The sequence below is a fragment of the Oratosquilla oratoria genome, chromosome 14 (assembly GCF_046742065.1).
Source record: "Oratosquilla oratoria isolate Oo_2021 chromosome 14, ASM4674206v1, whole genome shotgun sequence".
NCBI lineage: Eukaryota > Metazoa > Arthropoda > Malacostraca > Stomatopoda > Squillidae > Oratosquilla > Oratosquilla oratoria.
Genome location: NC_134790.1, coordinates 35,198,619 through 35,213,618, shown reverse-complemented (window position 1 = coordinate 35,213,618; position 15,000 = coordinate 35,198,619). Strand labels below are relative to the sequence as shown.

The 15,000-nt window shown below is 41.2% G+C and overlaps 1 protein-coding gene across 1 annotated transcript in view; it reads left to right on the top strand.

Moving 5' to 3' along the window:
• LOC143032841 (uncharacterized) overlaps positions 1-15,000 on the top strand; it is an 826,304-nt gene that overhangs the window by 741,181 nt on the left and 70,123 nt on the right. The window contains exon 3 of the mRNA XM_076198001.1: positions 4,414-4,484. The gene's annotated coding sequence lies outside the window, so the exon portion shown is untranslated. The remainder of the gene's footprint in view (positions 1-4,413; positions 4,485-15,000) is intronic.

The window sequence follows — 15,000 nt, the reverse complement described above, 5'->3', positions numbered from 1 at the left end:
GCATATCTGCATTTAACTACGAGTGTAAGCGCACACACACACACACACACACACACACACACACACACACACACACACACACACACACACACACACACACACACACATACACACCTGTATATGTTCATGCATGCGTGCGTGTTCATGTGTGTGTGCACATGCGTGTATGTATGTTCATGTTTTTGCAAAATATTAATGTCTGGACGCCCTGTGCCACCGGGGAAATAGAAGAGCTGCATCGTCTCTGGAGAGAGGAGAGGAGGATGAAGAGGAGGAGGGCCGGGCGGGGGACCGGGAAATGGCGGAGGTCGCCACTGCTAAACACTAAGCACAAGAATAAACAAGAGGCTGAGGACTCACGGGGTCTTGTAGTGGTGGTGGTGGTGGTGGTGGTGGTGGTGGTGGTGGTGGTGGTGGTGGTGGTGGTGGTGGTGGTGGTGGTGGTGGTGGTGGTGGTGGTGGTGGTGGTGGTGGTGGTGGTGGTGGTGGTGGTGGTGGTGGTGGTGGTGGCCGTGATGATGGGTGGTCGTGGTGGTATTGTTGTTGTTATTGTTGGTGACAGTGATGGTTGTAGTGGTATTGTTGTTGCTGTTGCTGTTGTTATTAGTGGTATTGTTGTTGCTGGTAGTGGTATTGTTGTTGGTGGTGGTGATGGTAGTATTGTTGTTGGAGGGAGAGGAGGATGGGAGGAAAAAGGAGAGGAAGAAGGAAAGGGGATGAATAGGAAGAAGAGGAAGAGAGTGATGAGGAAAAGCAAAGAAAAGGAAAGAGAGACAGAGACACGGAGGAGAGGGGAGAAGACTAGGGAGGAGAGGAGAGGGGGAGGAAGCAAAGTAAAAATGGAGGAAGAAGAGGAGGGAGAGGGGGAAGGGGAAGAAGAGGGAGAGAAGGATGAGGAAAAAATAAGAAGAGAGAGACGTAGGAGGAGGGAGAAAAAGAAGGAGGAAGGGGAGAGGGGAAGAAAGAAGAGGGAGAGGGGGAGGAAGAAGAGATGGATGGAGAGAGAGGGGCGAGGGGAGAAGAAGAGGGGAGGAGACAAGAGCCTGCTTTCCCACGCATAAACATGAGGTCGGTGTTTGTGTAACGATTCCACTCCTGGACGGCACTGCGGAGGACAGAACCAACTTCCCCAAGGTCTACGAAATATCTCATAGTTCCCAGGTCCCTCTTGGAGTTCGTAACTTCCTCCTCCCCTCCTCCTCCTCCTCCTCCTCCTCCTCCTCCTCCTCCTCCTCCTCCTCCTCCTCCTCCTCCTCCCTCCTGTTTCTCTTTTTTTCCTCCAAAGTTGTTTTCAGTTGTGTTTCCTTCTTCATGATCTTCTCCCCTCTCCCCTCTCTGTTTCTCATTGGTGACATCTTCTGGCTGTCCGAGTACATAGGGCAAAGGTGACTTTATTATTATTATTATTTTATTTATTCATTTATTTATTTATTTATGTTTACTAATGATGCTGCATGAATGCTGCAAGGGACAAGAAACGTTTCATGGATCTAATAGATGTTCCATACGTGTGTGTGTGTGTGTGTACAAATGCGCGTGCTCTTACAAATATGTAAACATGGGCTCATCATCGAACATGTATGTCTGTATGTGTGTATGTATGTATGTATATATGTATGTATGTATACACAAACATGTAATCATACGTAAGACAATTCTAGAATTCTTTCTTCATATACAACATACCTGATCGTGTGTATGGGCGTATGTATATGTATGTGTGTATGTGTATGTGTATGCGCGCATTCATATATGGTTATGTGATTGTGTGTATGTGTGCGTTTGTGTGTATATATATATATATATATATATATATTATGTGTGTGTGTGTGTGTGTGTGTGTGTGTGTGTGTGTGTGTGTGTAGTCGTGTGTATACATGCATTTGTATGTATTCACGTACTTGTGTGCATGCATATGTTTGTGTGTCATTTTACTTGTGTGTATTCACGCGTTTAATAAATATTCATATACTTACGTTTATGAATGCGCTTGTATATACATATATATATATATATATATATATATATACATATATATATATACATATATAGATATATATATATATATATATATATATATATATATATATATATATATGCGAGTATTTGTATGTGTTTATGTACCTGTGCATATGCGCGTGTTTGTATATATATTATGTACCCATGTGTCCTCCATGCTCCGGACGAACATAAATATCCGGCCGGGACATTATCTCAATCATTGATGCAAAACTCTTGTGCCCGGGTGTGACGGATGGTGTCGTATGTCTGGGGCAAGTGAGAGATGTTCAGATTCTGGCTTATCACTAAGGAAATGCATATCAGTCGTTATATAAATTGCCTAGTCCGAACGTCTTAGCAGTACTGTTACCTATGTCTGAGGCCTAATCTTTTCCTCCCTCTTTCTCCCCTTTCTCTCCTTTCCCCCCCCTTCCCCCCGGCTTCCCCCCCACTTTATTCTCCCCAGTCCCTTCCTCAACTCTTCCTTACCCTTATATATACTGTATACGGTAATAGCAACAACAACAATGATAATGATGACATTACTACTACTACTACTAATGATGATATAATAATAATAATAATAATAATAATAATAATAATAATAATAATAATAATAATAATAATAATAATAATAATAATAATAATAATAATAATAATAATAATAATAACAACAACAACAACAATGATAACAATAACAACAACGTTTCCTGTCTGTCCTGTTCATGGTATATCATCTCCTTTACTTCCTCGTCCCCAGTTCTTCATCAGACTCACATTCAACCGTGACCTCTTCAACCAGCATTTGCGGTTCAATAACTCAAACCCCTTGCAAGGTTTATGGCCTTGTCACAAGACAGTAGATCCTGTCTCCAAATGAAGCTGCTTTATGGACCAAAATGGGCTTCATCCGTTGTTGAGATGAATAAAGAGTAAAAAATTTATGTTGATAAATATTTAGACTGAGTATGTGTGTGTGTTTTTATGTATTATGCATATATATATTTATATATATATATATATATATATGTATATATATATATATATATATATATATATATATATATATATATATATATATATTTGGGTGTGTGCGTGTGTGTGTGTGTATCAAGAGTATATATATATATATATATATATATATATATATATATATATATATATACAGTAATATATTATGTATTTGCATATACAACAAATGCATGTTTAAAATAGCAATAATTGTTGCTTTGAGGCCCTTTGCAGCCATTTTCCCCTTCCTTCTTCACTTCCCACCACCCTCAACTCTCCCCCCTTCTCCCTTTCCCTTTCTTTCTTCGACAATTTTCCTTTCCAAAATCCCCCAATCTCGGAACAACAAAATACCCCGATTCCCCCTAGTCTAATCCCATTACTTCACCACTCCCATCCTGCACCCCTCCCTCAAGTCCTCCCTTCTCATCATATCACCCAAAACTAATCCCCCAATAACTTTAACCCCTACTCCCTCACCCCCACCCTTCTTTCCTCCCTTCCCTCCTTTCTCATCATATCACCCTAACTAATCCCCCCAAGCACTTTAACCACGCCACTAACTGACCCCCACACCAACTTCCCCCCCCCTTACCACTTTCCACTACAAACCTCACCCATTCCGGACACAAGATTCACCCACCTCACCCCCCACCACGTCCATAGGGGTGGGGGGGAGGGAGGGGGTGGTCAGAAGGACAATTGGAGGTCTGCTGAAGTGGTCAGGGGTGTTTTCGTATGTAGTTATCAAGAGCCCTTTGGTGGATTCTGACTTTCCATCCTCCTCTCCTTTCTCTCCTTAGTCTTACGTCCTACGGTGGTATACTCAACCCATCCACTCCCTCGATTTCTATCTCTCTATCTACCTATCTATCTATATCTGTCCCACTCTCTGTCTACCAATCTCTCTCGCTCGCGTTTTCTCTCTCTTATCTCACTGTCTATCTGTCTCACTCTTTTTCTATCTACCTCTCTATCTATCTCTCTACCTATCTATCTATCTCTGCCTCACTCTCTATCTAGCTACCGATCTCTCTCGATCTCTCTATCTGTTTATCTATCTGTCTCATTCTTTTTCTCTCTATCTACCTATCTTACTATATATCTTACTATATATATCTACCTATATATGTACCTATATCTATGTCTCATTCTATCTTTGTATCTATATATCTATCCCTCTATCTATCTGTATCTATATCTATTTATCTATATTTTCCTCTCCCTCCATCTATCTAAGTATCTCTCTCTTTCTCGCTCCGTGTGTCTACCTATTTATCATCTCTCTCTCTCTCTCTCTCTCTCTCTCTTTTCTGTGTGTGTGTGTGTGTGTGTGTGTGTGTGTGTGTGTGTGTGTGTCTATATGGTAGTAATATTAAAAGTTTTTCTCTTCCATTTCAGGAAACATACTGTTGCTGACTTCAGCGCTGTGAAGGGAAGAACAAGAACACAGTGAAGAACAACTGCAGAACGTAAGTTTGGTCGAGTTTGCTAAAAAAAAAAAAACAATTATCCAGTGCAGTACCACCGCTCTATCCACTCGGATACGATACAGCCTCTGTATATCACGGCTTACTTTACTGATTATATTTTTGCTGACGTCACACCTTATCGAAGAGATAAGATTCTAATTGCAAGTCTTCCTTAGCTGAATAAAATCGGCTGGCGCCAACCTGAATTAAATATATCAGTCGTTTTACAAACTCCCCACCTACCCACCCCCTCATTTTCTTAATTCTACAATTAAATAAAAGTACAGTTACGAGCAAAAATTGTGACCCACCCAGAGTTTTTCTTGATAAAAAAAGTCAAATTTTTTGTCTGACTTTTTTTTTTTTTTAAGAAAATTACCTAACTGGAAAATAGATACTACACGCGAAAACATATCGCGTCTTCGAAAAAATAACGTTTTGAGATATGTAGCGTCGGTCAAAATTTTTGTTCGTGACTGTACTTGTGGGGAACCTACTATACGAGTATGACCTATGGTACATTTCCTCATCAGGGAGCCCATCCACGGTTCGATTTGGCCTCGAGGCTGCCGGACAGATCTGGTCGGATCTGACCAGATTGGATAGTGTGTGTCGGTCGAAGAAACCAAAATAAATACACACACGATCCAATCTGGTCTGATCCGACCGGATCTGTCCGGCTGCTTTAAGACCAGATCGTACAGTGGATGGGGTCCCTTACGATTTGTCATATATCTCCCCCCGTTGTGGTGGTAAACGGGCAGGCTGTTCATAGGGGGGAAACGGGGGGGAAGGGGTGATAAGGGGCGTCAAGGGTCGTTGGGTTCCCTGGCTTGAGTCACCTTTTGGGAGATATTTCATGTGGAGGCTCAACATTTTGGTTATCTGAAACAACTGTGAGGGAGGGGAGGGGAGGGGGGAATAGGTGTTTTTGAGTAAGGTGGACTTTGTAATTGAAATTTGCTGCGTTTGAACTCCCTTTTGTCTGGTTTACTTTTTTTATGTAGTATCATTATTTTTTTTACCTTATATTTTGTATAATCTATTTATCATTATTTCTTAATTACTAACTCATTCACTCATTGATGAGTTTATCTGTATATTCATTTATTATATGCAGAATGGATTGGCCATAATATAAAGATAAAAAGATAAAATCTCACTGGCATTTTTTTTTTTTTTAATAATTTGCTAATTCCTCTCTTTTCCTTGTTCTCCTTCCTCTCTTCCATCATTCCTCTCCCGCTTTGTGCAGACAGTATTTTGGGACATCCCTACGGACCAGGGCCACGCGACATTCTTTTACTGTTGAAACTCTACAGATAAAGAAGAATGCTGATCACTTTTAACTTTAACCGTCTTTCGTTTATTATTATTATTATTTTATTTGTTTATTTATTTTATTTATTTGTATATCAATCTATTCATATATTATATATATATATATATATATATATATACATATATATATGTGTGTGTGTGTGTGTGTGTACTTATATACATATATATATGTGTGTGTGTGTGTACTTATATATATATATATATATATGTGTGTGTGTGTGTGTGTGTGTGTGTGTGTGTGTGTGTGTGTGTGTGTGTGTGTGTGTGTGTGTCTGTGTGTTTGTGTGTGTGTGTATGTATGTACATATATTATGGTTTGGTGGACTTGTCTCCAAGGATAGAAGCGCTGGCTGTTGACGACGAAATACGATCCTTCTATTACCTCCCTTCTCATTAGCTCCTATTCCTTCTTCTTCCCCCACCTCTTCCCCTTCGCCCCACCACGCATTCCTTCTCCCCTGATCCCTCCCTTCCTCTTTCTTTCCTTCCCCACATTCATTTCCTCCCCTCTTCACTCCCTTCCTCTCTCCCTCCCTATCTCCCTCCCACCTTCCCTTTCTCCTTCTCAACCTCCCTCTCCCTCCCCTTACTCTCCTTTCCTTCCCTCTCTCCTTCTCTCCCCCCTCTCTACCTCCTTCCTTCCCTTCTTCCCAACCTCCCTCCTTCGCCCCCTCCCTCTTTCCCTACCTCTCTCCCTTCTCCCTCCTTCCCACCTTCCCATTTCTCTCCCACCAATCCTTTCTTCCCCCTCCTTACCTTCTTTCCTCCTTCCCAACTTCCTTCTTTCTCTCCCTCCTTCCACCTCCTTCCTTCCTTCAGCCCCTACTTTCCCTCCTCTTTCCCTCCTTCTTTCCTCCCATCCCTCTCTCCCTCCCTCCATCCCTCTCTCTCTCCATCCCTCTCTCCCTTCCTTCCCTTCCGTCGCCATTCCTCCGAGCCAGAAGCTTGTTAACTCCCCGACCCTGCCCCCATATAACACCCGCAACGAGACACATCTCAGCTCCCAGCACCCCATTCCCCCAAAACTCCCCCCATACCCCTATTGCCCCATACCCGTCATAACCCCAGTGCCCAAAACCTTTCTCGTCCCTCTCCCCTCCCCCTTCCGAACGGTGGCTTTGGGAGAGGAGAGGGGAAAAGGTCCTTGAGGTGATGAAGGGGTTGAAGAGTTCGACCGAAGTCTTCAAGGTCATTGGTTCTTCATCGGGGTCTGCAAGATTTTTTTTTTTTTTTTTTTTTTTTTTTTTTTTTTTGAGGAACCTCATTTCATTGGCACTGAGTGTGGGGTGACACAGGGATGAATAAAATTGCCTGGCAGCAGACCAGAATGAGACGAAAATTACCACTAGGTATGGAAGGAGATATTAGAGACAACATACATGCAATCATTATGTATACACAGCTATTTTTCCTAGGTCTTTTTTTAAACCGTTCTCGTGAAAGGTGTCCTCACGACTGCACTCTCCTGGTCCCATATCTGTGACTAAGATATTCGTGACGTCACCACAAACTGCTCGTGACGTCATCTCGTGATGACGTCACTTTTTTTTTTTCTTTTTTTTATGAGGGATGAAGAACGGGCTCGGGTGAAATCGATGTGGCATTTCCCCATGGGGAGGAAGACAAGTTAAGAAAGTTAGAACAAAGTTAAGGTAATGATTGGGGAGAAGAGGAGGAGGACGAGGAGGAGGAGGAGGAGGAGAAGACAGATGAGGCGGTGGCGATATTAATCGTTGTGGTTAAGAGTCTGTATAGAAAGTTAATCTTTTTCTATCTAAGCTTGGAATATAGAATTATAGATGTTGTCTCCAATGGCTGGCGATCTTGTCTTCCACTCTGAGGTGGTCGAGTATTAGTATTTCGTGGCCAATAACCAGCGCTTCTATCCTTGGGGACTCTATCGCTTCCATCGACAGAAGAGGCGAAGGAGGGATCTATGGAGGTGATAATAGTAGTTAAAAGTGATCATTGTTTATTTTTTATTTCATTTATTTGTTTATTTATTCGTTTATATCTTGTATTTATGTTTTATTTATCTACCTATTTGTATATTTTATCTTTATTATTTATTAGTTTATTTATTTGTCTAATTTAATATTATTATTATTATTATTATTGCTATTTTGTTTTATTTATTTTATTTCATTTATTCATTTTTATTTATTCATTTATTTATTCTATTTATTTATTTATTTATTTTATTTTATTTCATTTTTTTTTCTTTTTTTTTTTCTTTTCTTTTTTTTGAATGGTGACGAATCTCCAATCTTAAAAGAATGTTGCGTGACTGTGGTCCGTAGGGATGTCACCAAAGTCCCCAAAGAATCGACCACATAAAACATGCAGTCATTAATTCCCCCCACCCCCTATACGAGGTAACACTGACCTTCATTGGGCTGAGGATCCCCTACCCCCACCCCCACTCCCGGCTGATTACACTAGGGTAACGTTAGCAAGAAGGAAATATGTAAAGTAGGCCGTAGGGATGAAGGGGGTTAGGGAGGACGGTGTCAGCAGTAAGCCTAACAAGGGGGAAAGAGTGAGAGCAAACTTTATCACAATTAGGGGGGGTAGGGGCAGTTAGGGGGTGGGGGATAATTAGGAAAAGGTGATGACCTTGCCAAAGGAAAGGGCGTAGGGGTGGAAAGGAAGGGAATGGTATAGGAAAGGGAAGAAAGGAAATTAGAGAAGGGAAGAGGTAAAAGGAGGGTAGGTGGAAAGGGAAAGAAGGACGGAAGGAAATGAGAGACTAAAGGGAAGGGAAGAAAATAGAAAAGAGAATAATTAAGGAAGGGAAGGGGAGTAGTGAGGTAAGGTCAGGTCGAAAGGGAAGGTAAGGGAAGATGAAAGAGGAGGGAAGGGAAGAGAAGAGGGAAGGGAAGGAAGGTAGGGAAGGGAGAGGAACAGGGAATAGGGAATAGAAGAGGGAAGGGAGGAAGGAAAGGGTGAAGCACAAGAAAGGGAAGAGGAAAGAGAAGGGAAGGGAGGAGAGCAAGAAATAGAAGGGAAGAGAAGAGGGAAAGGAAAAGAGAGAAGACGATAGAGGAAATGGAAAGTTGAATAAAAGGAACAGAACAGCCTATTGGGACGAAATGGGAGGCGCATAGGGAGGGAAGAAGGAGGAGGAAGAAGAAGAAAAGGAGGAGGAAGATGAGGAGGAGGTGAGGAAGGGAGGAACCGCCTGAAGTTGTAATGTTAGCGTCACACCCTTTCCTGCAAAGGCTGGGTACCGGGTACGTGATCTGTCATAATTTGTAATGTACAGGACTCGAAAATTTGTTTGTTATCCATGTTTATCAGACTTGATTTCTGGCAATGATGGATACGGGCTTCACTAGGCTTATTCTGTGGACTTTTGTCCAGGATTTATTCTTAGATATCTTTGAAGAGACATCCATTAGTACTATAGAGATTAAACATACAAATATGAAATAAAATAGCATAAAATATAACATACAAATGATTAAATGAAATAAGAATGATATCATAGTAAATGGATCCATTAGTATTGAAATTGAACTTACAAAAATAAAACAAAATCAAATCAAATTGAGAAGTAGATAGACTTTATAGCCACCCACCCACTCACCCACCTATACAAAATATAAAATAAATTAATTAATTAAATTTAATTAAATGAAAAATTATATGTAGGCTTTACAACCCTCTCCCATTTAAGCCACACCCGCCTACACACACACACACACACACACCCACACACACCCACACACACCCACACACACCCCCACCATGGAGGGATCTGCCCCTGGTGCTCGGAAGGATTCGAAATGTGGACACTAAGGTCCGTTCATACTAGCGGTTTGAACCACGTGAAAACTGCGGCGATACTGCATAGTCGAGGAAAAACCTGCGCGGTTGTGTGCTAACCCCTCCATTGACTAACTTGTAATTGAACCGCCGCGTTTCAAACCGCTAGTGTGAACAGTGCCTTATGGACGATAGTCGAACGCTCGAGGGAGTGAGGGAGGAACTACCTGAAGATCCACTCCCGAAGTGACTTCACCCTTTCAATACGGTGACCTGGTACTCTATTTTTTTTTTTTTTTTTTTTTTTTTTGTCAACCTAAAACTAGACAATATTATTCAGTCACTGCTGAACAAAACTAGAGTTTTATTCAGTCACTACTGAACAAAAATAGACAGTTTTATCCATTCACCACTAAGCTGAATGGAATCGTTCATCACCAACAAGACCAAGAATCTAGAAAGTATGTTACCGCATTGAAGGGGTCAGTAGCGAGAAACCTCGACTCGGGTCATCGAGAGGAAGATTAGTTCGAGGGTGAGCGCCCGTTGGGACTTCGGGCTGGAGAGCCTTGGGATTCCCACAGGTCGAGTGGGACTTGAGGGCAAAGGATGTGGATGCGGCCAGCTCGTCCCTCGAGGGTGGAGGGCGGGGTCAGGCTGCCATGGCTCCTTCGAGAGGGAGATCTGATCTTGGTGATATGCAGGACGAGGTAAGAAAAAAAAAAGTGGGGGAGGGGAAGGAAAGGTAATTGGTAATTGCCATAATGGGGATGACAATGGGGTGATGGGGGGGGAGGAATGAAACAGTTTTGTACAAGCTATGGAAGACCGACTAGAGTAGTGCTTCTCAAACTACCTAATGTGGCGGACCGGCATTTTTTTTTTTTTTTCAATGTGCCACGTACCGGTAATATTCCGTAGTAATATTAATTCACACCGGAAACGATATGAACATAATGAATATAATAAAAGTTGACCATTTTTTGTCTTCTCTTTATTCTGTAAACAAATAATACAATATCAAAACATATAAAAAAGTAATAAAAATAGCCAGCAGTTTATTAACACAAAAATAAACATTATATAACCTTAATCTTTACTAGTGTGAAAGGTGAGCCTGCTTCTTCTTTGTCAGTTTATCCATTTGTGGTTCAATTGAGGACAGTGCCGCGCGCAATGGAGAATGAATATTCATACTATTCCTTAGATTCTACCAATTCCTCAAGTGATTCCTTAGCATCATGGCCTGGACACTCAGAGCCGCGTACCGGTAGCAGCTGATGGCTCGCGACATACCGGCATCGGTCCGCGGACTACCACTTTGAGTAGTACTGGACGAGAGAACTCGTCTACATTTCGAACGAGCCTATTAGGGTCGATTCTCTCACTCGAATATCAATAACGCAATGCAATCAGTACGAGGTGGAGCTATGATGGTATAATGTGTAGCGTGTCCGACTCATTTCCCAAGGTTCGAGTCTTAGTTTGGCTTCCTTTTTTTTCATATGCCAGGTGGCGTGTAACTGCGGCCGAAGCCTTCACCTCCCCCTCCTCACATCACACCATTCCCCCTCCAAACATCCCCCCTCCCCCCACCCTCTCTCCCGACTTACCTTCTCCCAACATGGTCCTCCCTTTCTTCTTCCTCCCCATACGCCTCCTCATCTTTTTCTTTGACACTCTTCCCCCCATCGTTTTGTATCGTACCCCACCCCCGTCCTTTCCTTTCATAGCCATGCTTCAGCCTTCTCTTTGGCTCACAAGTATTTGCTACGCCCATCTGTCGCCCAGAAGGGAACAGAGGTTAAGTGACACAAGCCCACAGTTCAAGAGAGTCAGCGAACCTGCCAACGACGTCGTAAGGGATTCGAACTCGTTTCACGAATCTTCGAACCAGATTCGAAATTTTGGGTTTGAGTTTGAACCCATACAAGTGGTCTTTTTTTTTTTATTAGTCCATCTATATACCAAAAGGCCTCTTCCTCCTTTTGAAGGAGGTATCCAGCTATGGCGTGTTTTTTTTTTTTTTTTTTTTTTTTTTTTTTTTTTTTTTTTTTTTTTTTTTTTTTTTTTTTTTTTTTTTTTTCCTTCTCTCTCTAAAGCACTATTTCCTGATTGGTTCTGTTGGCCTCTTTAGTAAAATTTTATAAGCACTATTTTCTGATTGACCTTAGTAGCCTCTCTATTAAGGCTTTGAAGTTTTAATATTTCATCATTACTACCCTCGGCTCCAGTCCTAGCTAGCCAGTGCTCCTCTCTTTTTCCTAGCTCCAATCCCAGACTCTTACTCCTGGCTCCCCTTCTTACTCCTTCCCAACTCCTTCCCAATTCCTACGCGTGCGCTGGTGGAGTCATCGGAAGCGTGCTGGTCTCGCATTCGCTTCGTTGTGGGTTCGAATCCCGCATTCCTCTCCATTTCCCAGGACTGACTTTAGTTACCTGCCCCAACAGTCCCCAAAGAGCATCATAGGGCAAACTTGACGGCTTCGGCCGCAGCTACGCAGCGCCTCCTGGCGTGCGCTCCTCACCTTCCACCACCTTCTTCCTTAGCTTGCCTCTGCTCCATCTGGAGCCTCAAGTATTCTGTGTCCTCAGCTCCTCTGTATTCTTGAAGCGTGGCATAAGGTTCACCCCAAACAGCATGTGGTCTCCAGAGGTCAGCGTCTCCCGGGGGGGAAGGAGGAGAGGAGAGGGAGGGAGAAGGGTCCACCAGAGGGGACCTCTTTGTTCCTCGAGTGTTTCTGACGTAGAGGTCAGGTCATCCTTCTCTCTTGACCTCTTCTGACCTCACTCACTCGACGTCGTTTCTCGTAGCTGTGCTGGACGGTAGGAGGGGGTGATCATTGCTTAACCACCCCCTCTGGTGGAGGGGGGGGGAGAGGGAAGAGGGAGCGTGACTTGCAAGAACTCACCCCCACCCCCCGTTGAGTGACAGCTCTCACGTCAGCTTGGAGGGAGAGCTATTATTCTCTCCCTCCCCCCCCTCTCTCTCTCTCTCTCTCTCTCTCTCTCTCTCACTCTCTCTCTCTCTCTCTCTCTCTCTCTCTCTCTCTCTCTCTCTCTCACGTCAGCTTGGAGGGGGAGCTATTATTCTCTCCCTCCCCCTCTCCCTCTCTCTCTCTCTCTCTCTCTCTCTCTCTCTCTCTCTCTCTCTCTCTCTCTCTCTCTCTCTCTCTCTCGCGGTTTCAGGGACTCAACCGTTCTTGTGACGGATGCACATATGAGGCAATTGACATCATTTGTTGTCTGTAAGTTTCTTTCTGGAATTTCAGCATGTCCATGTGTAAACTGCGAACATTCAAAGTCTTGGAAATGAATACACCTCAGTGGCCTTATTCTTATTGCTGCCATGCGATTTAATTCACCTGGATGGAAACCCATGTCACAATGAGAGGGTTAATCCAATCTCGATTAAGTAAGACCATTGACTGATGTGTTGGCTCATATATATGAATATTTGTATATATATGTGTGCGTATATATATATATATATATATATATATATATACATATATATATATATATATATATATATATATATATATATATCAAACCCACTCTCGGAGAAAGATAAGCTGAGATACAGAGTAAACCGTATATTTCGACCACTGACTGTGGTCCTCTTCAGCAGTTACAATTATAGGGTACATAGACAAGGGGTTATATACAGAGGAGGAAGTAACATTGGGGAACTCAGTAAGCCTCAGGTCACTTGCCCCGAGTGAGGTCGGACGTTACGTCCTGTAGAGATGAACTTGTCAACTGCCATACTAGTTATGGCATCAGGTGACCATTGACCTTTGGAAGTATTATGATATGGAAACTTTTTTATTAGTGAGGATTCAATCATTTTTCTTTTGAAACTACAATGTGAATTGTAAACTGTAGCTGCATTCTTCCAATCTATTCTGAGATCTAAAAGGCTAGAATGGAGGAATACAGCTGAGTTTTCTTGGCCGTATTTTAAAGAATCTTCATGTTCTTTGATCCTAGTGGGTAGATCACGTCCCGTTTGTCCCCAGTATACTTTATCACAATCGAGACATGGTATCTTATATACTCCAGATTTGTCCTTATTGGATGTTCTGTGATGGACATTTACTATTTTTTTTTAAATATTATTTGGGTAACTAAAAGTTATCCTAATTTGGTTCCTAGGTAATAATTTAGATGTGGCATGCATAGATTCGTTATAAGGGAGTTTAATATTTGATTTTTCCCAGACAAATTTTGTGTTGGAATTAGTTGTTCTAAAATAACTGGTTTTTGGCTTTGCTGAGGGCTTTTGTCAGAAACTAGTCTGGGTAGCCTATTTTTTATTCGTGTGTTACGACACCTACGTTACTTGATTTGATATATATATATATATATATATATATATATATATATATATATGGAGGTGAGGTGGCAAAATGATGATATATATATACTGTATATATATATATATATACATATATATATATATATATATATATATCAGACAAAATGTAGTAACACATTTGTAAAAATAATCACGAAGAACCCACAGTTGGAATAAAAGGAAACTTAGAAGAAAGTATAACTTCTATATTTTGGCTAATAGCTATAGCCCTCTTCAGGAAAGTATTTTCCTGAAGAGGGCTATAGCTGTTAGCCAAAATATAGAAGTTATACTTTCTTCTAAGTTTTCTCTTATTCCGACTGTGGGTTCTTCGTGATTAATACACATATATAATATATATATATATATATATATATATATATATATACATATATATATATATACATATATCACTTAGACAAAATGTAGTAGCACACTTGTGAATTATAATCACGAAGAACCCACAGTCGGAATAAAAGGAAACTTAAAAGACAGTATAACTTCTATATTTCGGCTAATAGCTATAGCCCTCTTCAGGGGTGTAGCTATTAGCCGAATTACAGAAGTTATAATTTTTTCTAAGTTTCCTTTTATTCCGACTGTGGCTTCTTCGTGATTAATATATATATATATATATATATATATATATATATATATATATATATATATATATATATATAAATCTCTCTTGATAGCGTATTGGTTTAAGTCACTGTAACTTTGTTACGGGATAGCTGGGTTCGAATCCTCGGCATGGAATTGAAAGTGATTTGTGGTTGAAAAAATATATTAATTGATCACTGGGAACCATTCAGTGTATATGTATATATATATATATATATACAGATTATATATACATATATATACACACACATATATATATATATATATATATATATATATATATGCATATATATACATATATATATTGTTGCTCCCATCTGGTGATTCTCTTAACTCAGAGACGTGCAAAGCTAGCAACAGACCATTTAGCTATGACGATGGGGGTTGGGTGTAGGTGTGATAGCTTGAACTAATGAGGCGGTA